This window comes from Canis lupus, chromosome 22 (assembly GCF_048164855.1).
Source record: "Canis lupus baileyi chromosome 22, mCanLup2.hap1, whole genome shotgun sequence".
NCBI lineage: Eukaryota > Metazoa > Chordata > Mammalia > Carnivora > Canidae > Canis > Canis lupus.
Genome location: NC_132859.1, coordinates 21,024,496 through 21,048,862, shown reverse-complemented (window position 1 = coordinate 21,048,862; position 24,367 = coordinate 21,024,496). Strand labels below are relative to the sequence as shown.

General features: G+C 45.5%; 1 protein-coding gene and 2 long non-coding RNA genes across 5 annotated transcripts in view; 1 reads left to right on the top strand and 2 right to left on the bottom strand.

Annotated features, from left to right (window-relative positions):
* The window catches only part of EPHB1 (EPH receptor B1), a 473,975-nt gene that overhangs the window by 75,052 nt on the left and 374,556 nt on the right, over window positions 1-24,367 (top strand). The gene's annotated exons all lie outside the window — the stretch shown is intronic.
* LOC140614455 (uncharacterized) lies at window positions 14,207-20,683 on the bottom strand. Its single transcript, XR_012015306.1, has 5 exons — window positions 20,552-20,683; window positions 18,911-19,123; window positions 18,331-18,384; window positions 17,201-17,423; window positions 14,207-14,405 (listed from the first exon to the last, which is right to left on the bottom strand). It is a non-coding gene; the product is annotated as an uncharacterized lncRNA (long non-coding RNA).
* On the bottom strand, window positions 20,760-23,256 carry LOC140613979 (uncharacterized). Its single transcript, XR_012014891.1, has 3 exons — window positions 23,131-23,256; window positions 22,314-22,522; window positions 20,760-21,817 (listed from the first exon to the last, which is right to left on the bottom strand). It is a non-coding gene; the product is annotated as an uncharacterized lncRNA (long non-coding RNA).

The window sequence follows — 24,367 nt, the reverse complement described above, 5'->3', positions numbered from 1 at the left end:
TCTTGGATGCCCAGTCTCCAGAATAGTCGAAAGATAAATTTCTGTTGTGAAAGCCCCCCTCTTCCTCTACCTGGGTGGCTTAGTAGTCGAACATCTGCCTTTGGCTCAGGGCATGATCTTGAGGTTCTGGGATCGAGTCCCACATCGGGCTCCCCATAGGGAGCCTGCGTCTCCGTCTGCCCATGTCTCTGCCTCTCTCTGTGTGTCTCTCATGAATAAATTAATAAAATCTTAGAAAGAAAGAAAGAAAGAAAGAAAGAAAGAAAGAAAGAAAGAAAGAAAGAAAGAAAGAAAGCCACCTCCCACCCCACGCAGTGTGTGGTACTTTGTTACAGCAGCCCTCGCAGACTAATACATGCCTTTGCTCAGATTTCTCAGTCATCGATGTTCTACCACTTTCTCCCCTGCACACACACACACAGAACTGTCATTTTCTGGACTGTTTGAAAGTTGTATGTACAATGCCTGTCCATTGCTAAGTGCTTCAGTGTTTGTTTCCTAAAGACAAGGAAATTCTCTTACATTACCATACTTATAAGGATCAAAATCAGGGCATTAGCACTGATACAACACTAGTGCAGTACCGTTTCAAATGTAGAGACTCATATTTTGCTATAATGCCAAAAAATAACTATTTTGATCCATTTTATCTTTTAAATATACATATTTCCCAATTAATTAATTCATTTATTTTAAGGAGGCTCCATACCCATTGTGGGGCTTGAGTTGCATGCTCTACCAACTGCATGAGTTGCACGCTCTACCAACTGCACCAGCCAGGCACCCATAAACAAGTTTTTTTTTTTTTTTGAAGATTTTACTTATTTATTAGAGACAGAGAGAGAGAGAGGCAGAGACACAGGCAGAAGGAGAAGCAGGCTCCATGCAGGGAGCCCAATGCGGGACTCGATCCTGGGTCTTCAGGATCATGCCCTGGGCTGAAGGCAGCACTAAACCACTGAGCCACCGGGGCTGCCCCATAAACAAATTATAATTAAAGTCTTTAATTTTTTTCTCGAACAGCATTTTCTTATTTTTTAAAAGACTTTTTATTTTATTTATTTATTCATGAGAGACACACAGAGAGAGGCAGAGACACTGAGGGAGAAACAGGCTCCCCGCAGGGAGCCTGACGTGCTCTATCTCTTCCTGTTCTCAGCCAGACTTCTCATATGTGACCATTTTTATTGTATTTACTTTTTTCTCTTCTGGTGATTATGCCTATGTAAGTAACATGTGTATCACAATGTGTCTTGGTTTATCAAATTCAGAGGACTTTTGCATACACTGTCTGTTGACTTACCTGAAATAATAGATTGAAGCTTTAATCTGTTTATCCTTCCCATTCTCCATACCCCATTCCTCTGAACACCCAGATCTCTATTTCTTGCTTAGTCCAGCAGATGACATCTCTTGATTTTTTTTTTTTTGTAAGAGGAGGACTGTGGCACTGCCTGCTCCCCAGCAGCTCATCCTGTCTTGTCAGCTGTGCCTTCACTTTTACATTGTGAAGGTCGATGTTTGTATTCAGTTCTTTAACCACAGTGGAACTTTTCATAATTTGACTGTGGGTTGATTCTAAAAGACAAAATCCATCACATAGCATTTATGACATCATAATCTGGAAGTGTTGTTCACCACAAGGCCAGCAACATGCTGTTGATTTGTCTTTCTTGTCCAAGTTTCTAATGCCATCGCTCCTGAGCCATTCAAAATTAAGTATTTCTAGCATTTTTTTTCAAATGGTGCCAGTTGCTCAAAATAATGCTTTAATTTGGTCTGTTACATGTTTGGAGGCTGTCTTCCTTGTTCTTTTTTCCTCTTGTAGTTTACATCCTTCCTTCCTTCCCTCCTTCTTTCCTTCCTTCCTTTTTGTAGTATACGCCAGTATCATATCCCCAGTTTCCCCCCATAATAAGTTTACCACAAAGTATTTCTAAACACCCTATCACACTGTGTAACTGAGCTTGCACCCTCTCATTTTTCAGAGACTTCCCTCCTGAAATTCTTCCCCCTCATGCTCCAGTCCTGACTGGCTTTCTGCAGGGTTGCTGCACAGTGGGCCCTGCCCCCCGCTCTGCCCCTGCCCGGGGACTTCTCAGCTCTGATCTTGTGGATTGATCCACTCCCTGTGTCCTGGCCCCTTGTCTTTCTCTTACATGATTGATACCCTTGTTTGACTACAGTACTTCAAATAACCTCTAAGAAAGGGGGCCTAGAAAGTAAACTTGGTATTAGCAGGCTGCAAATGGGAGCTGGGTGCCTGGCATGAGCCCTCATGGCTCTTCTTTTGCTTTCCTGTTCTGTGTGGGGAGAGTTCCTTTGCTTCATCCTACAACCATTGTTTGAAAGATACATATATTTTGACAATAATTTTCTAAGCTTTTAAAGATCACTTTTGTCTGTTTGCTCTATTTTTTTTAATATGGTGTCCTATTCTTGCTGCTTGGATCTGATAGAAACAATGCCTTGTTTCTATCTGAAGGTACCGATTAGAGAATTTTTTAATGGGGATCAGGGGAAGATGAGGAAGGGCTGAGGGAAACTATTTTTTGAATTGACCATTTTTCCTATTTGTGTGTCTTTTGTGTTGCAGGGCTCCTCAGAGATCTAGTCCACATTTAAGAATCAGAGAGACTCCATCTCTGTTCTTGCCGATGACTTTTTGCATCCTGCTTCAAAAGGAAGCACTTGTCCGTGGGCTTTCATCAAGGAATTTAATGAAGTCTTTTCTCTAGCTCATTCTCTCTGTGGGTCTGGGTTTCTTCCCCCCTCTACCTACAGGAGGAGAAGATCCTGTGTGTTCAGCCTGCTGTTTTCTGAAGGCTGTGTTTTCTTTTTCTTTCTTTCTTTCTTTCTTTCTTTCTTTCTTTCTTTCTTTCTTTCTTTCTTTCTTTCTTTCTTTCTTTCTTTCTTTCTTTCTTTCTTTCTTTTCTTTCTTTCTTTCTTCTTTCTTTTTCTTTCTTTCAGATTTTATATATTTATTCATGAGAGACAGAGAGAGAGAGAGAGAGAGGCAGAGACACAGGCAGAGGGAGAAGCAGGCTTCTTGCGGGAAGCCCGATGCAGAGCTCAATCCCAGAACCCCGGAATCACACCCTGAGGCGAAGGCAGACGCTCAACTGCTGAGCCACCCAGGTACCCCTGAAGGCTACCTGGTTTCTTAAGGGTGCAATCTGTTAAACACGCAGACTCACTAACTGTTATTGGTCCTATTCCTCAGTGTGAAGGGATCCCTTATGGGCAGCTGAGTCTTGATGGAGATGGGCTGGGAAACGCTGGAGAACCTGGGAGAGAAGATCCCTTCTTCACAGGAGGTCCTTCCTATCCTGAGGCCTCAGGACTTGGGGTTTGGGTACTTTGCATTTGCTTGCATGTCATCCATAAACAGCCCAAGGAATAGAGGGCCCCTCCGATGCTCTCCCTCCAGTTGTGAAGTGGACAATGATTTCCTACTCTTTATATAAACTGTAATGGCATCCCTCGTCCAACTAGAGAATTGCTCCTAAGTCCTTCTAATAAAGAAATTTCAGCATGGTCTCCAGTGAGGAGATCATTGAACCATTAAGAGGGTGTGCCTCGTTGGCATAATGGAGATCCAGTGTCCTGTCTAGGCAAATTACTGCCCGGGGCTCTGAAAACACTCATAAGTATGGGCCCCAATCTCCCCCAGAGCTTGGGAGAGCAGCTGGGAGGCTAGGCGTGGACCCACAGAGTTCCAGAATCTAACAAGGGAGCTGTGGCATGTTGAGCTGGAGCCCTGATCCCCCAATCCTAGACCAGCTTGCTGATCCCATAGCTGGGCAGATTTAGGTGCCAGCAGGTGCTCTGGGACCATGCCTTCTCATCCTTTTCTGGCTCACTTTCTCCATCTTATTTTCCCCAGGTTTATAGACTGGCTCATGTCCCCCCGAAACAAGCAACACAGGCTTGCTTCTGGCCTGTCCTTCCCCTCTGATATTTCTCCCTTCTTTTCCAGCATCTTTGACAGTTCCCACACGCTGCCTCCACTTCCTTGAGGACATTTTTTTCCTATGATTGGGGTTGACTCTTCATCTCCTTGCTTTCCTAAAGGTTGCCTCTCTACAAATGGAAAATTACTTTCCACCTTCTCTGCCTTCAGGCCATTGTGACTTGGCTCAGTACTCCCCCCAGCCCATTTTATATGATTTATTGCCTCCCCCTAATCCCATTACAAAGGAGATATGTGCTTCTGAGCTTTCCTTATTTTCCAATGTGGAGATTCCATATTCAGGGACAGCTGACAAGTGATCTGGGATGTCATAAGAGAACTGAATTTCCAGATCTTCAAATGAAGTGTCTGAGTTATTGTACCTCCCTGAAAATTTGCTATATAAACTGGGGACACTCCCTAGCTCCCTAGCTTCTGCCATCTGAGTGTCCCTGCCATGATTTCTCCCTTTGCCCCGTTACCACCAGTGCTAGCATATCTGTCCTTGGTCAAATCACTTAAAACCAATATTTGTCCTTAAGTCACTTAAAACCTTGAATAAATGTATTTCAAAAAGGAAACTTGATTCACCTCTGTCAGGGAAAAATCTCACTTCTCACAAATTGAAATCTCACTTCTTAACAAATTGCAGATAACTGTAAACATAAGGACATTGAAATTGATGGGTATTGAAATCTAACTTTTGACTCCGAGTCTGAAACTTGCTCTTGATTCCTTAAAAAAGTGAAATGAGGATGTGGGAGAGAAGTGCTAAATGACACCCTAGTCCCCAGCTGAAGCTTTCTCCTCCTCCTCCTCCTCCTCCTCCTTCTTCTTCTTCTTTCTTCTTTTTTAAATATTTTATTTATTTATTCATGGGAGACAGAAGAGAGGCAGAGACAGAGGCAGAGGGAGAAGCAGGCTCCCTGCAGGGAGCCCAATGTGGGATTTGATACCAGGACCCCAGGATCATGCCCTGAGCCAAAGCAGAAGCTCAAACCACTGAGCCACCCAGGCATCCCTGAAGCTTTCTTCTTGATAATCAGAAGAACCAGAGAAGAGTTGTAGAGGATGCCTCTTTCTGACCCAGCGAGGCAGCATATTCAGTGCTGTGGCCATGCATTCATGGTGATGTGGCTCACACTTCCAGGTAGTGCTGGTATTGGGTATGGTGCAGCAGTAGCCAATAATACTGGTTTATTATTTATTTATTTAAAAAACTCTTTATAAGTGAATTTATTTTCTCTGTGGAGAAAACAAGATTTGAATATTTGTGCTCAGGAGCCTGACTTTCTGCAAAGCATGCATGGATTAGGGTTAGGGTCAACTTGAATCCTTTGTAGTTGACCTTAGGGATAATGTCCCAGGACCATGAGCCACCATCTGGCAAAAAACCATCTTGAGGTCCCTTGGGACTCTCATCCCCCCGTGAGTGAGACTGTAGGGGCAAACCCAACTGGACTCTCCAGCTTTAATCTGATGGTGGTTCCACGCTGACCCTGTGACACTGCCTGGGAATGGTTGGATGGGAGGCACAGCACAGGATACGACATGCCAAATGGACCAACATTTGTCCCTGGGACTGTGAATGGGCAAGCCGTGTCCCCAACAGGCCAAGCAGAACTTGGAACACAATTTTTCCATGGAAACAATGTACTAAAGGGTAGTTAGGTTTTATGGTATGATTGGTTCAGGATAGTAAACTTTCATTGAGCACCTAATATGCTCCAGACACTGTGCTGGGACTAGAGAACATATAAAGCACTTTTTCAGGCTAAATGGAGTTCAGTCTTGAGGGAGAAAGAGCAAATGTGCAGGCACTGGCAATTCAGCATGGTGGGTGCCGGCGCTGAAAGAAGCGAGGGTGCTGTGGGGTCTAGCGGAGGGGCCTAGGGCATCTGGAGGAGCTGCTCTGAAGCTGATCTCGAAGGGCGAGGAGGTATTTGACAAGTGAAGGGCAGGGAGGTGGGGCATGCACAAGAGCAAACGGCCAACCGTGGGGCAGGAGCCTGACCAGCTCTGTGTATATTTCTCAAGTGCCTCGAGCTTGGAGAGGTTAGGTGAGAGGGTTATGGAGGCCCACCAGACCCCTAAGAAGCATGGACTCTCCATTTTAGGGAGGGGAACCACTTACCTTTAAGAAAGTTGCCCTGGCCCAGGGCACGATCCTAGAGTCCCGGGGTCAAGTCCCACGTGGGGCTCCCGGCGTGGAGCCTGCTTCTCCCTCCTCCTGTGTCTCTGCCTCTCTCTCTCTCAATCTCTCTCTGTCCATCATAAATAAATAAATCTTTAAAAAAGAAAGAAAGAAAGAAAGTTGCCCTGGCAGCTGTGTGGTTGATAGCCGAAGGCTGTTCGGACAGAGGGAACAGACCAGCTTCTGTGGCTCTTTGGGTGGAGAATGGAAGACTGGACCAGACCAATTGCCAGGTTCCCTAGAATGCAAACTGCATGATGACAGGGATCTTACTCTGTTTTGTTCAGACATCTCTTCAGTGCCTAGAATGGAGCCTGATACAAGGTAAGCAACCAATAAATAGGTATTGAGTGAGAGGCTCAGACTGAAGGGGAGATTTAGGGACTCCAGCTTTGCAGAGATGAAATGGACATTTGATATTCCAATCTGGATTCCTAACTATCCCATTTAGACCTCTGGAGCCAAGATTTGTTCTTTTCTCTTTTTTTTTTCTCCCCACACAAACCAAACTGACTTATGGGTGGTCTTTTGGGATGTGAGGGCAGGTTGCCTGGGACTGTCTTTGGTGTGATCATCCCCAGGATCCACTCTAGGATCTTTTCTGCTGGATTCAGATTGGCCAGTCCCATTCTCTCTTCTTTGGTCATTAGTAAAGACAAAATAGTGCTCTACCTTTTTTTAATGCTCAGAACATGTCACCTTCTAGCTGTTTCTTAGAGATGGCCCTCCCCTTTGAGCTTTTTACTGTTAACATCAGGTGGTCTTTTCAAATATTCCCAGTTGGAGGTTGTCTTATAATCTTTGAATTGAGGACAGCCAGGCAAAGGTCTCCTGGCCATTAGGGCAGTTTTGGATGTCACCCAGTGGAGGAACATGAACAGCCACACCATCAAAATCTGTGATTAATAGACATAATCTCCACCAGAGCATTAATTTTGGGTATAATCAAAGCCTGCTGAATTACTTCAGTGTCAGACCTTGACAGAGAAGTCAGCCTGGGATTAGCATTTTGATTTAAAGTTCAATGGGTGGTATTTATCTTTATTTCTGCCACATACGAGTGATTGACTGTCTGTCCTGGAAAATAAAAACAAATGCTACTTCCTCAGTCAAGTGAACAGGGGGTAATTTAGAGGCGCTCTCTCACGGTTGGGTGGACACATGTGTAATGGGTTGGCAGCCTCTTTTGGCTTCCAGAGAGTGTCTGGGATTCAGGTTCTTGGTTCTGTCAGAGGTCAGGCGACCATGGGAGAAGTTGTGCTAACATCTGAACAGGTATAGGACTTCTGATGGTAGTGCCTTAGCCATGCCTTTTCTTGAAGTGAGAGATACTGGTGCGTATATTGGAGGTGGTAGGGACTGTGGAGAAACCAGGTCTATCCCAGCGGGACTGGTGTCTGAACACCAGAGATCCCTTCTCCTTCCTGAGCTGGACAGCATTTATTGGTGGTAGATTCCAGATTCTAGCTCTTATGATTGCTACTGCCAGCCCTGCAGAGGAGCTGATAATGGGAACAGATTCACATATGTGTGCGTATGACATTTGTTGATGTTGACAGAGCAGCCAGGCACTGGCCTACTGTCTTTACCAGTATTATCTTGAATCTTGACTACAACACTTTATAGTTAAGGACATGGAGGCCCACAGAGATGAGATGACATGCCTAACAGAAGTAGAAATGGCAGCCAAGAGTCCAGTCCAGAAGAGCTTGACTCCAAAGCCTGTGCTATTCCTGTCCTAGCATGTGATACATCCAGCCTAGTGGAGCAGACTTGGGTGGAGGTGAGAAGACAGGCCACTGAAGGAGGAAGATGGTGGCTCTGTGAAGGAGGAAGGCCAAGGAAGGTGTGTCAGGGCTTCCCTGGCTCCCCAGGGCTGTATCCATTCTCAGCCCCACATCAGCATCCCCTTTATCAGAACCTGGGGATTCCTGTCTCCCTGCCTGTGGCCTCCTTTGGTCGAAGGTTGGAGGCTGCAGGTATGGGAGCTGTTTTGGTCCTAATAAGAAATGACTGGCGCTCTACCAAGAATCAGCAAGCTTCTTCATAAAAAAGGTTTGAGAGAAAGGTTATGTCATAGCAGTTTGTATCTTCTGTGCACATTTCATTTGAGGGCAGAAGTTGATGCAGAGGGTGTCTGAAGATGGAGAAGGGATGCGTCCTCCCTCTGGGAGAGCTGTCCACTGGGAACCCGGTGGGCAGAGCCATCCTGGTCCCTCGGGCCACGCTGGACACACTGAACACCCCAAAGGCACGATCAGTCCCAAAGTTGATTTGACTGCAAGAGTCAATGCAAGGCATGATTTTAACATATATTATACTTAGCTTTTTCAATTAAAAAGTAAATTATTAATAATGGATTTAAGCTCTTAGATTTTCATAAATCAGATGCAGGATTTTTTTTAAAAGGTGCATTTAGAGAATTAACTTCATTTGTCTGTGTTTAATTTTGCATCTGAAAATGTAGTAATCTTTTAGGAACTTTTTTTATTCACACAAATTGAAGCAGATATTTGTAAATTAAGAGGGAAACCATCTCCAATCTAGCAGGGAAATGATATATATTTGGTGAATTTTTTAAAACTATATTAAGCAAATAAAGTGTAACAGAAATAACAGACGTTCAAATTATTTTGTTTGGTTAAAACCACCTATTTACACATTATAAATATCTACATTCAATAAAAGCACATTTTAACAAAACCATGCACACGCGTTGTTAGTTTTTCAGTTATGAATATGAAATGCGGGCTTAAAAAATAACAGTAAATATGAATCAGCCTAAGTTTAATCAAGATAAGAAATGCAATATTGTTTATTATGCAGCGACTTCAGCATTTACCTTCTCCTTCCTGCTAATTTATTGACCGGAAAAGAAATAGAAGCTCTCCTACTTTTCCAATTCCCAAGTGACGAATCTCGAATAAATTTGTTTAAAGAAAGAAGACATTGTTTCTATATTTATAGAGGAGGCTACTGTTAATAAAAGGTTATTTTATCATTTTAATATTCTGATGAGTTTAGGTAGTGACTTTAACTTACCGAAATTAGTCATCAGCAAATACCTACCTCTTAATGCGTTCATGCTGAGGTTTGACTCATAGAGTTGATATTGAAAAAGGATGATCGCTAGTTGTTCATGTGGCTGCAGGCCAGCGTGTCCCTGCAGTTAAAAGAGTGGCTGCAGCCCCTTCTCTATGGAGACTACTAGCAACCAATGTGTCAGGAGCGTATTGGGACCTATTTGTAAAACTTTCCTTTAAAAGATTAAAATAACCTCGTCTTTCAAGTACCCCGTAGCTGAAGAATGTATTTTCTATTTCATGATTCTTTGAGCTGCAGTGTATATTTTTGGCCATAAAAAGGCAAATTGATGTTTTAAATGGAGATTAATTTTTTTAAATGATGTTTTAAAACCTGGTTTACTCCTAAAGAATCCCTGATTGTCATTCCTCTTGGTTCATGTGGGTGCAGATGTTGTTGACATAAGCTTGAGAATGACCACCAGAGGGTTCCCATAGGGTTCAGGCTGCTGTGCAGGATGCTCCAGCTGCCCAGAATGATGGCAGGGGAGGCGACAACCAGTCTTGCTGTGCAGACTTTGTTGGAGCAGGGGAGGTGTGCGGCTGTTGGAAAGGAGGCCTGCGGGGCTGAATCTTAGTGGGCAAGAGAGAAGTGTTCTTGGCCTGGGGCTTCCTTAGGACTTGTTTGCTCATATTTTTACAAGCATGATTTTTTCAAAGGAATGGAATCTTACAGAAAGTTCTCCCCTGGCTGCCAAAGATTGAGAATTAGCCAATATGAAGGAGCTAGATGTTAGGGGCTATTTGATGGATTTTTTTTGTTTTTGTTTTTTTTACCACATCCATACAAGGAGGATTTCAAAGGAAAGCAGGGAACATGAATAGTCTCATTCATGCTGTTTCTCCGTTGAGGGTGCTCTCTAGATAAGAAAAGCTGTGATCCCTGCCCCACAGAACAGGCACTGGATGTTACACAGCCACGCACATAGCCATACACAAAGAGGAGATGGCATCTAGGTGGACCCCAAGAACAGACAAGCAGTGAGGGCAGGAGTATAGGGAGTACAGAACTGGGATGTGGTTTGAGTGGGATTGAGCTTTGGGACTATTTGAGAAGTTTTAGGGACTCATTGGTCCCGGACTGTGCTGGTCTCCCACTCTGGCCCCTTAACACCCTCAGGCACCAGTGATCAGATTTCATGCAACTGCTTTGGGGTCTGCCTGCGGTGGAGATTTATCATCACAAGGGAAGACAGGCTCGGATCAGGGAGATGCAACACAGAAAGGTTGAAGATATGTGTCAGCTGAGGTCACGGGAGCCACAAGAGACCCTTTACGCCCTCATCTCCTTTTATAGTGAGGAAAGTGAGGCATAGAAAAGTTTGGTGATCTGGGCAGGGGCTCACAGTGTGTTGGGTAGCAGAGCCCAAAGAAAATCCTGGTTTCCTGATTTTTTTTGTCCTAATCTCTTTGTCCCCTCATAGCTTTTCTGGGCTTATTTTAGCTCTTGGGAACATCCCCTGAGTGTCTTCTCTACAGTCTCCTAGCAGTTTATTCTAAAATGTTATTATCCTGTTGGTCAATTAGTTCTTTCTATTATGTCATCTATTTTGCCCAAATTTAAAGCCTTACCCTCTCATGCTATGCTTGAAAGTCATGGGAGAATAATTGCTTAGCACTTTCCTTTAAAAAAAATCCTTCACTTAATAGAATCTTCTAATCAATCATATGTAGCCTTTCTTGCTCTTTGAAAATTAATATCTGGAAAATTCATGGTGGTAGCTAGATCTAAGACAACTCATGAGCTTCCAGCTTGCTAATGAGCCCAAAGCAGCCACCACCACCTGGTGGCAGTGTACCCTAATTACAAGAGAAGTACATAAAAAGAAGGCAGCTTTTTTGCATGTAACTTTGAAGCTAGAAAATGAAGGTGAACACGCTACTCCCAGGGAAATTCTAATAAAAACAAAAGAATGGAGTAATTAGAAGTGGTCTGGAACATGTTCAAGTAAATTCTTTTTTTTTCTATTGTATATTCATTAATTCATCAAATAATGTTCAGATGGAAGAGAACCAATATTTATTTGCATACTGCCTCCTTTTGCCAGACATTGTGTTAAGTCCTCTCATTTGATTCTCAATGTGCAGCCCCCAAATATGATCCCTATTTTACAGATTCAGAGGTTGACAGGCTAAGATACATAATCTGGAACTCTCAGGGTTAGGATGTGAACTAGATCGTTCAGGCCCAAGGAATTGTCTTTGTCACCCCGCTGCTGCTGATTCTGCAGAGTCCTGTGCTCTCCCATCATCAGTGCACAATGAATGGGCTCAGCCCTGTCCTTACCATGCTTATTATTGGCTGGTGGCTAATTCCTGTCCTTGAAAGAATGAATGATCTGAGCTTCACCTGGACTCCTAAAGCCTGTTACTTTATTGTTGGGTGTTCTGGCTGTGTCATCAGCCACTGCCTCTCATGAGACAGGAGGGGGTAGAATGAATCCTGGGGAAGAGAATGTGACAGGAGCCAAGAAAGAGGTTTTAGGTTATGAGAAGAGGACACTGGCATGTCTTTAAAATACCTCTGCCCTTGGGCACACTTTGGAAGCCCTGCTGTGCCATGCGCTCAAGCACAAGACCAAGGATGCCAAATCCTGGTCTCCTGACTAGGTCTAGCCTCAGGCCAGGCTATCCCTGAGTAGGATGACCAGTGCTGTGGACAAATCCCTGATGGAGAGGTTGTAGCCTGAATGGGCTCTGGCATAGGGCCGGGCGGTGGTTGAGTAATACGATATGGACCTCAGAGCCACCTGGCAAGAGTTTTCTATGTCCCTGTGAGCAGAAACCCCTCACCCATCACCCCTCACCCCTGTAAGGAGGGAGTCTGACTCCTTAGATAGTGGGGACTGTTTGTGTGTGGGATGAAAAAGCTTCCAAGTGATTCTACTGTGGACCCTGGGGCACTTTTTGGGAAAAACAAGTGAAAAGTAGAATGTGCTTCTGCTTTGTTAAGGATTAGTTTAGGATGGGCTAGGACTGACACCTCATTAGGGACTCTAGGCCATCCCACTAGAAAGTCTTGGGGCTGGAGCAAGGAGTCACATTTCTTTGTGGGACCCCATTGCTTCTCTCTGCCTGCGAGATCTCTTTATCTCCACTTGGCTCCTCCATTATTGTCTTGTTCTCATTCCTGTTTTGGTCAGTTATTTCTGTGTGTCTATCTGTCTCTCCAGGTAGAATGAATCGCTGGGGCACAGAGATCAGGTCTTACTCGATTAGTTCCCCATGGTGCCTGGCACAGGGCTTGGCCTGTAGGAGACTCCTGTGATAGTGTGTGTGAGTCATCTAGAGCAGGGCCTCAGGCTTGCCAGGCACTACAGGTTTTGTAAGCAGGTGAGATGGCATGATGGGGGCCATGGAGATAGATGAGCCCATTACCCATCTAGTTATATGGGCATTGCCTCATCTTCTGTATTTTCAAGGGGATGTTACCCAATTTTTAAATTTTGATGAAAACATGTTTTCTGTCTTTTTTTTTCTTTTTTACATCTCCGTGTAGTTGGTTGCATTAAAAACCTCTAAATTAAAGCACTATAAATAGTCTGTGTATGCCCTAGTCCTTTACAAAATAGTGTCTTAGTGTGCATGTTTAATGAAATGGGCCTTGGCAATTGAACTTCTGTCTTTCAAATGAGTGAATGTGTAACAGCACCCTCTTCGTAGGAAGGAAAAATTTTATGAAGTTGTCTGAGTTAGAACCATAACAATGCCAATAAAATGTATTTTATGAAGTTGGTGAGAAAGTTGTAATGTGGATGCCATTTTACAGTGCGCAGAACCGGTACATGTTGTAAATGCCAACTCCCTGCCTGTCCCCTTGGCCTCTTCTTTGGTGGCAGATATGAGGTCCCCTCCTTTCAAGAGTCCCCAGAGAAGCTTCCAGCACAGTGGTGGACACATTAGTGGCTCTGGCCACTCGAAGCTTCCAGCACAGTGGTGGACACGTTAGTGGCTCTGGCCACTCACAGCCCTTCAGCTCACTTCCAGATTGACTCATTCTGGGCTGTTATTGGCAGGTATTATTAGGAAGGGTGAGTTTTGAACTGCATGTGATGTGCTGCTCCATCTCAGGGCCCCTTGTAGGAGATGGGATCCCTCCCTGGACTCCCACACTTTCAGAGTCCCCCTCTCCATGCCCCATCAGCAGAGGATGTGTATGCCATGCCCCACCAGTAGAGGCAGAACTCACTGGCACTGAATTGTGACTGGAATCCCCCGTTCCTCCTGGGTTGTTTTCATGATTTCTGTGAAGAGCTCTGATGTGAACAACAAACAGTGGCTAGGATGTCCCCAGAACTCCATTAGATGCTTTGGCTGCCCCATGTTCAGATCCAGCCCAGAAGCCTTGGAGGAGCAGGACTTCCTGCCCCAGCAGGCTTATTCCTCTTGGTATTCATGCTCTTGGCCCAGGGCTGCCTTTTGGTGGCACTGTCTTTCCTGAAAAGGCATATGTCAGTGTGTATATGTGTGTGTGTGTGTGTGTGTGTGTGTGTGTGTGTGTTTGCGTGTAGGGGGTGGGAGTAGGCAGAGATACTGAGGCTGTTCACCACTGCACAATGCTGAGCTTGGGTGTGTTGCTTTCTAGGGAACACAGACGGAGACGAAAGATTCCTAAAAGGACGCAGGAATGAGTCTAGCTTAAACAGCTCTCTACTCACTTCACCACTGATTTGATTGCAAGAGCTTATTCTGGGAGTGGGGGCCTTCTCACCTGAATAGTGGCTGAAACTGTGGGAAGAGTGTGAGCAGTGAATCAGGCACACATGCATCTGAATCCTGCTTTTACTTTATACTTATATGAACCTTAGGCCAGCCAGTATGTCCTCAGTCTTTTCCTTTGCAAAATGCATTTAATAAAATCTCCTTTTCAGGCTTAAGTGAGGGAATTTGGAGCGTTTATCAGAGAGTCTGGCATTGTGTATGGATTTATTTAATTCTTTCATGGGGCACCTGGGTGGCTCAGTCAGTTAGGCATTGGACTCTTGATCTCAGCTCAAGTCTTGATCTCTGGGTCGTGAGTTCAAGCCCCCTAGTGGGCCCCGTGCTGGGCATGGAGTATGGAGCCTACTTAAAAATTTTTTTGAAAAAATTCCCTTATTCATTCGAGTGTCCACTCTTTGGGGGTCTCCCTCATTGCTTTATGTCTTGATGAGCTTGTTGGCAGCGACTTTGAGAGCTGGGGAGAGAATAAAAGTAAGAGGACATCATAGACATATAATTCCAGTGGGCTCCTGAAAACTCCCTCATAACGTGCCTCACTCTTGCATGCCCATGCCATCTGGAGCCATGCCATCACAGCACCCATTCCATCTGGGACCTGAGCCATTGCAGTGCTGGTAGCCAGAAGACACTTTCCTGAGGCACTGATTAGAAAGATTTATTTCTCTAATAAAAAACAAAAAACAAAACAAAAATCCCTCCAGTTTCCTTTTGAATGGGGAAAAAACCAGTCCTATTTCCTTAGCCTGGCTTTCCACAGGTCTCCTTAATTACCTTTAGGCAAATCTCAACCTAATCCAACCTGGCCCTCAAATCAGACAACTTGCACTTCCTCAAACATGACTTTCTTGTCTCTACACTTTTGGCTGTTGAGTTCTCTCTGCCTGAAGTCCCTTTGCCACTGTCACCACCTCTTAAGACCCCCCCACATCCTTAATGGCCTTGTTGAAGTGATGCCTTCCTCTTCTTTATGCTATTCCTATTGTGTCTCTTGCATTTGTAGGTGCTGTAAACTCAGTACAGTGTTATAATTATTACTTCATAATCTTGTGTTTTTGAAAGACATTAGTAAGCCTTTCCATTATCATTTCTTTTCATGCATTTCTGTGTTTCCACATTACCTTCTGGTTCATTTTCTTTTATACTGAGTGACGCCCTTTACAATTTTTTTGTGAGGGATATTTTCTAGCAATGAATACCCTCTGTTTTTATTTATCTGGGAATGTCTTTATTTTGCCTTCTTTTTTTTGTAGGATAGTTTTGCTGGATATAGAATTTTGGATTGGCAGATTTTTTTTTTCCTTTGAGCACTTTGAATATCATTCCACTGTGTTTGGGACTCCATTTCAGGAATCAGTATCAATCAGATTGATTTCCCTTGTATGTGATAAATCATTTTTATCTTGCTGCATTTACATGCTCTGTTTTGTCTTCTAAAAGCTTGACAATGGTGTATCTATGTGGGAGTCTCCTTAACTTTGGGTTCATTGAGCTTCCAGAATGTGTATAGATCAGTGTTTTTGATCAGATTAGAAAAGTTTTGAAGCATTGTTTTTCAGAAATTTTTGTGTCTCCTGTTCTCTTCTTCACCTTGTGTATCTCTCATCACACATATATTGATGTGCTAAATGTTATCCAACAGGCTTCCAAGGTTCTGGTGCTTTTCACTTTAATCTTCATTCTGTGTTCTTCAGATATGGTACTTTCTATTGATCTGTCTCAAGTTCACGATTTTTCCTTTTTCCTTCTTGAGTTTTTGATTGAGTTTCTCTAGTAAGTTTTTCATTACAGTTCCTATACTCTTCAACTCCAGTTCCATTTGGTTCTTTCTTTATAATTTTTGTCTCCTTAGTGAAAATCTCTGTTGATTCATTGTTGTCACATTTTTCTAATTCAGTAGATATGGTTTCTTTTGGTTGTTGAACATATTCGTAATAGTTGATCTGAAGTCTTTGCTGAATCCAATATCTTGGGACTCAGAGACAGTTCCTATTGACCACTTTTTTTTTCTTGAGTATTGATCACACTTTCCTGTTTCTTTAGATGTATCATATTTTTTAAATTTCAAGCTGGACACTTAGATAATATATTTAGCAACTCTGGGTTCTTTTTTTTGTTCCTCTTGAAGACTGTTACTGTTTTTGTTTGTTTATTTGTTTAGTAACTTGCCTGGGCTAAATCTGTGAAATTTGTCTCTCCTGAAGTGTGTGGTCACTGATGTGTTCTATGTTCAGTTTGTTTTTTAATTTTTTATTTTTTTAAAGATTTTATTTATTTACTCATGAGAGACACAGGGAGAGAGAGGCAGAGACACAGGCAGCAGGAGAAACAGGCTCCATGCAGGGAACCCGACGTGTAACTCAATCCCGGGTCTCCAGGATCACACCCTGGGCTGAAGGTGGCGCTAAACCGCTGAGCCACCCGGACTGCCCCAGTTTTTGTTTTTTGTTTTTGTTTTTTTATTTGTGTTTTTATGTTTTATCTTACTCTCTTGGGGTAACCCCCCTATCTGGGTAGGTGAGGGGTCTTGCAAGGGTCAACAGAGTTTGTGCTCAAATACTTTGTGTCAGTAAGTCTCCCATTCTCTGTTCATGGATCTGCGTGTGGGTAAAAAAGCACATTCAAAATTCATATCATCCTGAAATATACTCTGGCTTTGATTTTGCTTCTCCTATGAGTAAGCACAGTGCTGGTGCTGCCAGTAGGATGTGAATATCTTGGGTCTTCTCTGGCTTCACTGGATATATGTCTAGCCTCAATCAGCCAGAAATATGCTTGTCCCAACCGTGACCACAGCCATACCTTCTGAGATCTTCACTTCTACTGACAGTGCTCCTGGATGTGGGCATCACCAGCCACTCCAAATCAAGTGAGTCCTCTTTGACCCCACACCTCCGCTCTTTTCATGTCATTTCCTTTCCTGGCAGAATTTCCATGTCAGCTGAGGTGGGGGGTGGGTAGGAAGAAGGAAGCAGCCCTACGCAAGAATGACACAGGTTCCCACCGCTTTTTATCCAATGTTTAGCCTTTGAAATATAAACACTTCTCAGATGGTCTCTGATAAATTTCCAGAGTGCTGAAAGCGTTGTTTTGTTACTTTTGCCTAACTTTGTAGTTACTTTTTAAAAAAGAGAGTAATCTTTTCCCTCTGCTCTAGCCATGCATCTCTACCCGGTTGTGTATTTTTTGATGTGATCAGCTTTTTCTTGGCTGTGGAGTCTGTGGAGAGCTTGAGTTTCCTCCTCTACTTACTCAAGAGCTCCATCCAAATCTACTTTGGATTTGTCTTTGAATCCTCCACGTGTGGCATCAAGCCTGGTGCGCAGCAGGTGCCCAACAAATGTTTGTTGCACTTATGATATGAAAGATGGCTGACAGATGGCATGATCCATTTAAACACTGGATGTGGACTCATGCAGATCTAGCTTTGGGGCTCAAGTAGAGTGCTTCCCCGTATTGATCCTTGGTTTCTTATCTGAAAAAAAATGTCAAAAATAAAAATCACTTCTTGGGATATTTGTGTGAATTAAATAAGATAAGATATAGAAGTCATCTACAACAATACCCAGCCTGAAGTAGTGCTTTGTAACTATTAATTTCATTTCTTTCCATAAGATGTGGGATTAATGAAGATAATATGCCTTGGGTAATCTGGTTTATCCATCCATCCATCTTTATACAGATGCCAAGATAAATGAAACATGATGCATGCTCTGGAGAAGCACATCTAGTAGAGTAGACAGCTATATAAATAGACAATTTGTAATCCTGTAGGCAAGAGCTATGGCAGGCATCAGTGAAAAGCCACAGGTATAGAAGTCAGAGGAATGACATTGAGTGGGGGATCTGGTGTCTGTGACGCTTTGCTGTGGCTTTGAAGCTGTCTGGTCAGGGGCAGGGAGCCAGAGTTAAGTAGAGACAAGACTGCCTACCCACTTCCTTCATCCCATAGAATCTCAGGGTCTGGTCTCTTTTGGGGAGGTGACCCAGCAGATGTCACATGGTGGTGGTCATCTGTGTGCTCACACTGCCATTTTATTTTTCTTGCTCAGAAATTTATCACTTCTATCCATTGTTTTACCCCAAAGCACTCACATGTCATACATAGTTTTTCAGTGGAGTCCAGGAGAGCCTAGGGAGCTCTTGCTTTTTTTTTTTTTTTTTTTCCTTTTCATGGAGGAGGCATCCTCACCTTTGTAAGATGCCTGGGGCTATATTCCCCACCACAACACACATACACACACACAGACACACACATATATTTAGCACTGGGAGGTTTCCTTGCCTGGGTCAGAGAGAAGAAGACCTGTGGTCATTTCTATCTACCTCTGCAGAAGGTCTGCTGCAGTGGGGCACACCCTTGGGGAAGTGGGGCTGCCTACCTGCACTCCAGAGTTGCATTTCCTTCTCTGCTTCTGTTGCCTCTTCTCCGGGGCCTAGGGCACAGGAGGGCAGAGATCAACACACAGGTTTTCCCTGAGTCTTTTAAGCCAGCAATAGTTTTTCTCTGCAAACACAGACTCATTTTAGAAGGCGAGTACTCAGTGCTGTGTGTGAATAGAAGCCCATTAAGAAGTGGTTCACTGCTTGCACATTTGCGACCTACCAGGGCAGGGCCCTGGGGTTCCATTCGAAGGGATGTTAGCACAACCCAGTGCAGCCCAGGTTGTCCATAACGCTGCCTCCACACGACCTCCCAAGCTCTGCATTGTTCCCTCCACGCACATCACCAGGAGCGTTGCCCAGGTGCTCCTCTGCTGGCCCTGGGAACTTTATAGCTCATATTTACTATTCATTATTGTTTCCAAAGTACATCTTGGGTGATGTCTGTTCAGTGGTAAAATGACTTCCCCCCTCTTCTCCATGGAGTTACACCAAAACCTGCTCCTGACTGAGGGCGGGGGACAGGCCTCTTTAGGAAAGCTTTTGTGGAGAATGAAAAGACACAGAAGCTTTGCTCACCTTTGCAGTGGTGGTTTGGGAGGAAAGGCTGAGGGCAGCCAGGGCCACTCGCTCGTCCATTTTAGAAGTTGAAACTGAAACTTCTGGGGATTTACGCCGCCAAGTCACCTGGCTGAGGAATGGTTCAGGAGGGTCATGTGACAGGAGTCAAGGCGAACACAAAAGAATCCATTTATTATCCTGGCAGGAAATTTGTTCTTTTGGATGCTGTAGCTGCAGACATAATGATTTCATTTCCTTCAGTGAAGGGAGATTAATGGCCCTTACCCCTGGGCCTATGTGGACTGCTGTTTCCTTCATTTCCCTAAGTGTTGTCAACTCCGGTATGCCTGCCTTCCCGTGGGGTCAGAGGGCATGTGCCAGTTCACACTGATTAACAGAATGTGGCCTTCCCTGTGGAAGGCTCCAGGATACCCAGAGGTGACCTGGGTTAAAACACACACATCATGGAAAAACACATCCCAGACAGAGAGGCTGTTCACGGGAGCCCCTGAGAGTATCCAAAGCAAGCAGGGCCAGGCTTGGTTCCCCTCCTGCATCAGAGATGGCTACTCCTCCTGTGGCTGGAGAAGTGTGCTAGAGCACTGACTCCCCAGGAGATGGCTAGCGCTAAGATGGCACTGCCACCGGCCCATTTGCTATGCAACTTGGAGCAAGGTCCCTAACCTCGCTGAACCTAGTTTCCTCATCTGTAAATGTAGAAATGACACCTACTTTACCAGGCCTTGGAGAGGATTAAGTGAGATCTGTGCCAAAGTGCTTTCAAACCAAGGTCCTGTCTGGGAATGGTGGCCACTTGTGGTGCTTCTAAACTCCTGGTGGTTGTGGGGAGGACATATCTGTTGTTGAATTGGTTTTGTTGAAAGGACATGAGAAGGTGGGTGGATTGAGCCTATTGGTCTGCCCTAGATGAGGAATTTAAGAAGGCAGAAGGAGGAAACCAGAAGGCCTTTGAAGGGAATGTCACTGGATGAGCTAAGGTGGCAACTTCTACCTGGCTCCAGTGTTTCATATTGTGTAAAGCAGATGTCCTATATGGGGAGTCAGATTCCATGTCTGAATAAGGATCAGAGTTGTGTTAAAAAAAAAAAAAATCAGGCTTAAACAATTTTCCCACCGTGGCCTTCAAACATTGTGTGCTCTGAAGCCCTGCCTGGAGTCGGGCCCTGGATTGTGAGTCACTGTGGCTTCCTCCTGCTGAGCCTGCTCATAAGTGGTACTTAATGGCTATTTGCTCATTATACATTTTTTAAAAGATTTTATTTATTTATTCATGAGAGACACACAGAGAGGGGCATAGGCATAGGCAGAGGGAGAAGCAGGCTCCCATGGGAGCCTGACATGGGGCTCGATTCCAGGACCCTGGGATCATGCTCTGAGCTGAAGGTAGAAGCTCAACCACTCAACCACCCAGGTGTCCCTCTTGTTATACCTTTTAATTAACACCTTTGCATTCCATAGAGATGCAAGGTGATTTATTTGGGGAAATATTTGTATTTCTGTAGGCCTCAGTTTCTCATCTGTGTCTCCACTCCACCCCAGCCACACATTCCTAATGGAGAGTAATGAGTTTCTTACGCTTTGCATGAAGAGATGTCAGATTGAATATCATGAAATTAAACTGAGTTAAACTGACATTACCGTTGAATACGGGACTATGTGACCAGGACGAGGATTGTTCCCTGGGGCCTCAGAACAGGTTGAAGCTCTCAGCAGAGGTGGGCTTTAGGGTAGTCTTTCTGGAGGCGAGGGTTATCTCGATGAGGCATTACTAAAAATACGTTAAATATGGATAACAGAGCAATTTTAATAAACATTTTACTTTTAATATGTTTATAGTGTTGTTAATTATCTCTCTAAGTGGAGAAAATAGAAATTGTAGCACATTGAACAAAGATTGCTGATTAGGATAATAAAATGGAAATTTTAATCAAGACGATAACTTGAAGTTAAAGGGGGTTTTCTCCTAGGCTGCTGGAGCTTTCATCTTTATTAAACACCCCATTTATCATCACCACTCCATTCATCGTGAGCATTAGATTAATATTGACAATTTAAAATAGAAATAACTTTTTCTTGCCATTATGGTGCTGATTTGATAATGGTGCCGGAGACTTTGAGGGAGCCATCACCAGCTGTCGTTTCCCTCCCCTGCTGCAGTCGGCTGCCACTCTTCCAGCCAAGCCTGAAGGCACCAGCCACCCGGCAGAGAGGGCTTTTCCTGCCAGGAAGCTCCTCCATGACATGCAGCCCACTAATGCTCCTGGGAAAGCAAAAGACCTCTGGTGGCTTGAGGTGATCTCTTCATGGTGGAAGCGGGCTGCCCAGAAGTCCCAGCCTCTGACTGCCTGTGCCCACAGAGCAGCCACAGGTGCTCCCCAGCGAAGAGGGGGAGGTAGATTATGACCAGTGCAAGAGCTATTTATTGAGTACCGGGTAGGTACTATGGAGTGCCCACGGAGGTGGGATAGCCCTGCCCTGTGGAGACCACACCTGTGCCTAAGGCAGGAGGCCTGAGTTTCAGGTGAACCACTTGGACAGATGCACCCCAGAGATTTAGGTGGAGCTTCTTAAAGTGTGGTGTCCAGGCCACCAACATCAGCGTGCACACCAGTGGCTGAGGTCCACTGCTCCTAACCAGTGGTTCTTTGACTTCAAAAGAATCATCTGGGGGCTTGTCCAAACATATTGCTGCTCCCCTGTCTTGAGTTTCTGCTGAGTAACTTCCGGGTGGAACCCAAAAAATTGCATCGTGAACAAGAGGAAACTGATGACCATGCTTTGAGTACCACCCCTGAACCCCACCAGAAAGATGGCTAAGAAGAAGACCGAGAAGATTTCATGGAGAAGGATCTTTTAGCTTTTGTAGGAGAAGTTGAGCATCAGCACGTAGAGGCGAGAAGTCCCCTGGAAGGTGAAGTGGCCAGGGTCAGAAAGAGGAGGTTTGGAGTGCAGCTGGCCCCTGGGGTGAGATATCTGGGTTAAGAACCCTTGATGGCCTACGAGCAGGGGAACCAGCAGGTGGACCTGGGAGTAGGACAGGGGAGCTCTGTCTCTGCCTCTGCAGAGGGGTGAGTGCACCTGGGGGAGCTATTGCTGCCACCATGAGAATGAAGAGGGGCCCCCGAGGGTAGAGTTAGGAGATCAGGGGTTAGCGGCCATTCATTCATAGCAGCTGGACAGCTGTCTCCGGAGTGCAGCCCAGCCCACACCACGAGCACCTGTGCCCGTGCCTACTGTTTGGGTTAACTGCGTTTCCCTACACTGCTGTCTTTGCTGGGCAGGGCAGGGGATGGCCCTGGGTGTGCGCCCTAAGCTCTGCTTCACATGCCCTGTGCTGGGGGAGAAGGATCACCTTGGAAAGAGGATTGCCCCTGCCTTGTGCTGGGTCTGCTGGGCTCACCTTTGGGGGTCACCTCAGCAGCAGGGGTCCCTCAGCTGTGTTGGCAAGCTGCCCCGGATGGTGCTCTAGGGTGCTGGGGAGGGGACAAGGTCATTGACGCCTGCATGGTGCTGCCTTCTCTGTGGCTCCACTTCATTCTTTCACCTTCCCCAATCCTCTAGGGCTTCTTAAACGTGCTACATTGCTTCTTAAAAGGCCTCTTTCTTTTCCTTGATCATAAAATTGCCAAGGAACAATGGCTGTCATTTAAAACAGCAGCATTAAAGCTCCTTCCCACCAGTTACTGCCATGTCATCGCCTTCTACATCAAAGCAGCACGGAGCTCCCTGGGGAGGAGAGGTAGGAGGGCCTGGCCCATCGTCCCGGTGCAGGGGGGCCAGTCAGCATGCGGGCTGAGACCTTCTCTGAGTAAAAGGATGTCCTCCACGCTGGCCGCTGGGGAGACATCCCTGGTCTGGGGCTTGAGAGAATGAGATTGGGGGCCTATAAGGATGGGAACCCCTCAGTCTTCTTGAGAATCCTCTCGGCCTGCCCTCACTGACTCCTCTCAGGCAGGGCCGGGAAACGGGGGCATGGAGCCAGAAGGGGAATATGTCCCAGACAGGGAGGAGAGAAGGGGTCACAGAGCCTGGGGGCTGATGTCGGGGTCTTGGTGCCAGCCACTTATGCTGGCCCCAGAGGGTTTTGGGGATTGTTCCTAAGCCAGTAGAGGCAGGCTGCACTATGTGCCCACATAAGCTATGGGGATCCCTGACTTGCTGTCTAATGGGGCTGGTGAGTCATAATCCAGCCCACTTCCGCTTCCCATGGGGAGCACCTGTGGCTGCTCTGTGGGCACAGGGAAGGCCACACAGTCCCCGCATGGAGCAGTGTCAGCCACATCAGATGCCCCCGGCTGGTGTGTCCAGAGCCAGGAGGGTGATTGTCCCCTTCCCCTTGTGGATAGCCCTGCAGAAGCAGCTGGAAGGGAAATTGCATCACAATAGAAGGATGGGCCTTGACCTCTACCCCATCAGGAACTGCTTTTCTCCTCTCTTCCCTGTTGGATCATTGCCCTGTTTCCTCCTGGGCTGGAGGTCTGAGTATGTTTGGAAGGAAAGGTGCTGGTTCTGTGTCCTTCTGGGATCTGGCTGGGAGCAGCCAAGAGGGAAAGGGAAACTGAGGCCCCCAGGGCTGGACAGACTTGATTCAAGGGAAGGATCCTGGCTGTAAGGAGCCTACTGAGCAGTTGCCTACCTGGCTCCTTAATGCACTGCCACCTGTCTCAGTGACAGGTTTCCAAAGGCAGTTGGGTCTCTGGAGAGACTCCTTTTGGGGCCTCCTTGGGGTCTCCTCCACAGCCTTTTCCCCATGGGGTGTCAGTCCTGTGCGGTCCAGCTCCTCCTGGCACAACCTCCTCTCCTCTCCTCACCACCCCCTTTCTTCCCTTTCATTCTGATCTCTCATTCACCCCTCCACTCTTTTCCATCCCCCCACATCCTCCTCCTGTAACTTTGCTTCTAGAATCCCCTTCTTCCGACAGCAGCCCCCCGCCCCCCCCTTCCTGGTGGATGTCTGCCTTGAACTCGATGCATATTTGTATGGCCGGGCTCAATGGGGGCTATCTTCGCTTCTGCACTCTTGTTCCTTGGGCCGTTGCCAGTTCATTGTGGGGGCACAACCATGCTCATCGTCCTCAGGGCTCTGCCCCATAGGCAGGGTGGTCACTCTTCACGGCCTGACAAGGGATAGTTTGTTTCAGATCTGAGGTTTGTTCACATGTTGTCTTATAAAAGAAGGTATGAATATTAAATCCCCCTTGTTTCACATTGAGTGAATTATGTTGGCTGAAAATCATATAATGGCACAAAATCTTGAACAACAACAAAAAACTCCTGTAACCTTGTTTAGCATTTTGTATCTGTGTCCGTGCTCAGAGCCAAGCAGTCATCCTTTGCCAGGCTCTGGAGACCTGACGTGTGTCCATGGACCTTAGGATGAGCCAGGGATCTTACTGTGTCCTTCTTTGCTCACTGTCTGTTTTGAAACTCTGGCCAAAGGTGGATTTTCGGTAA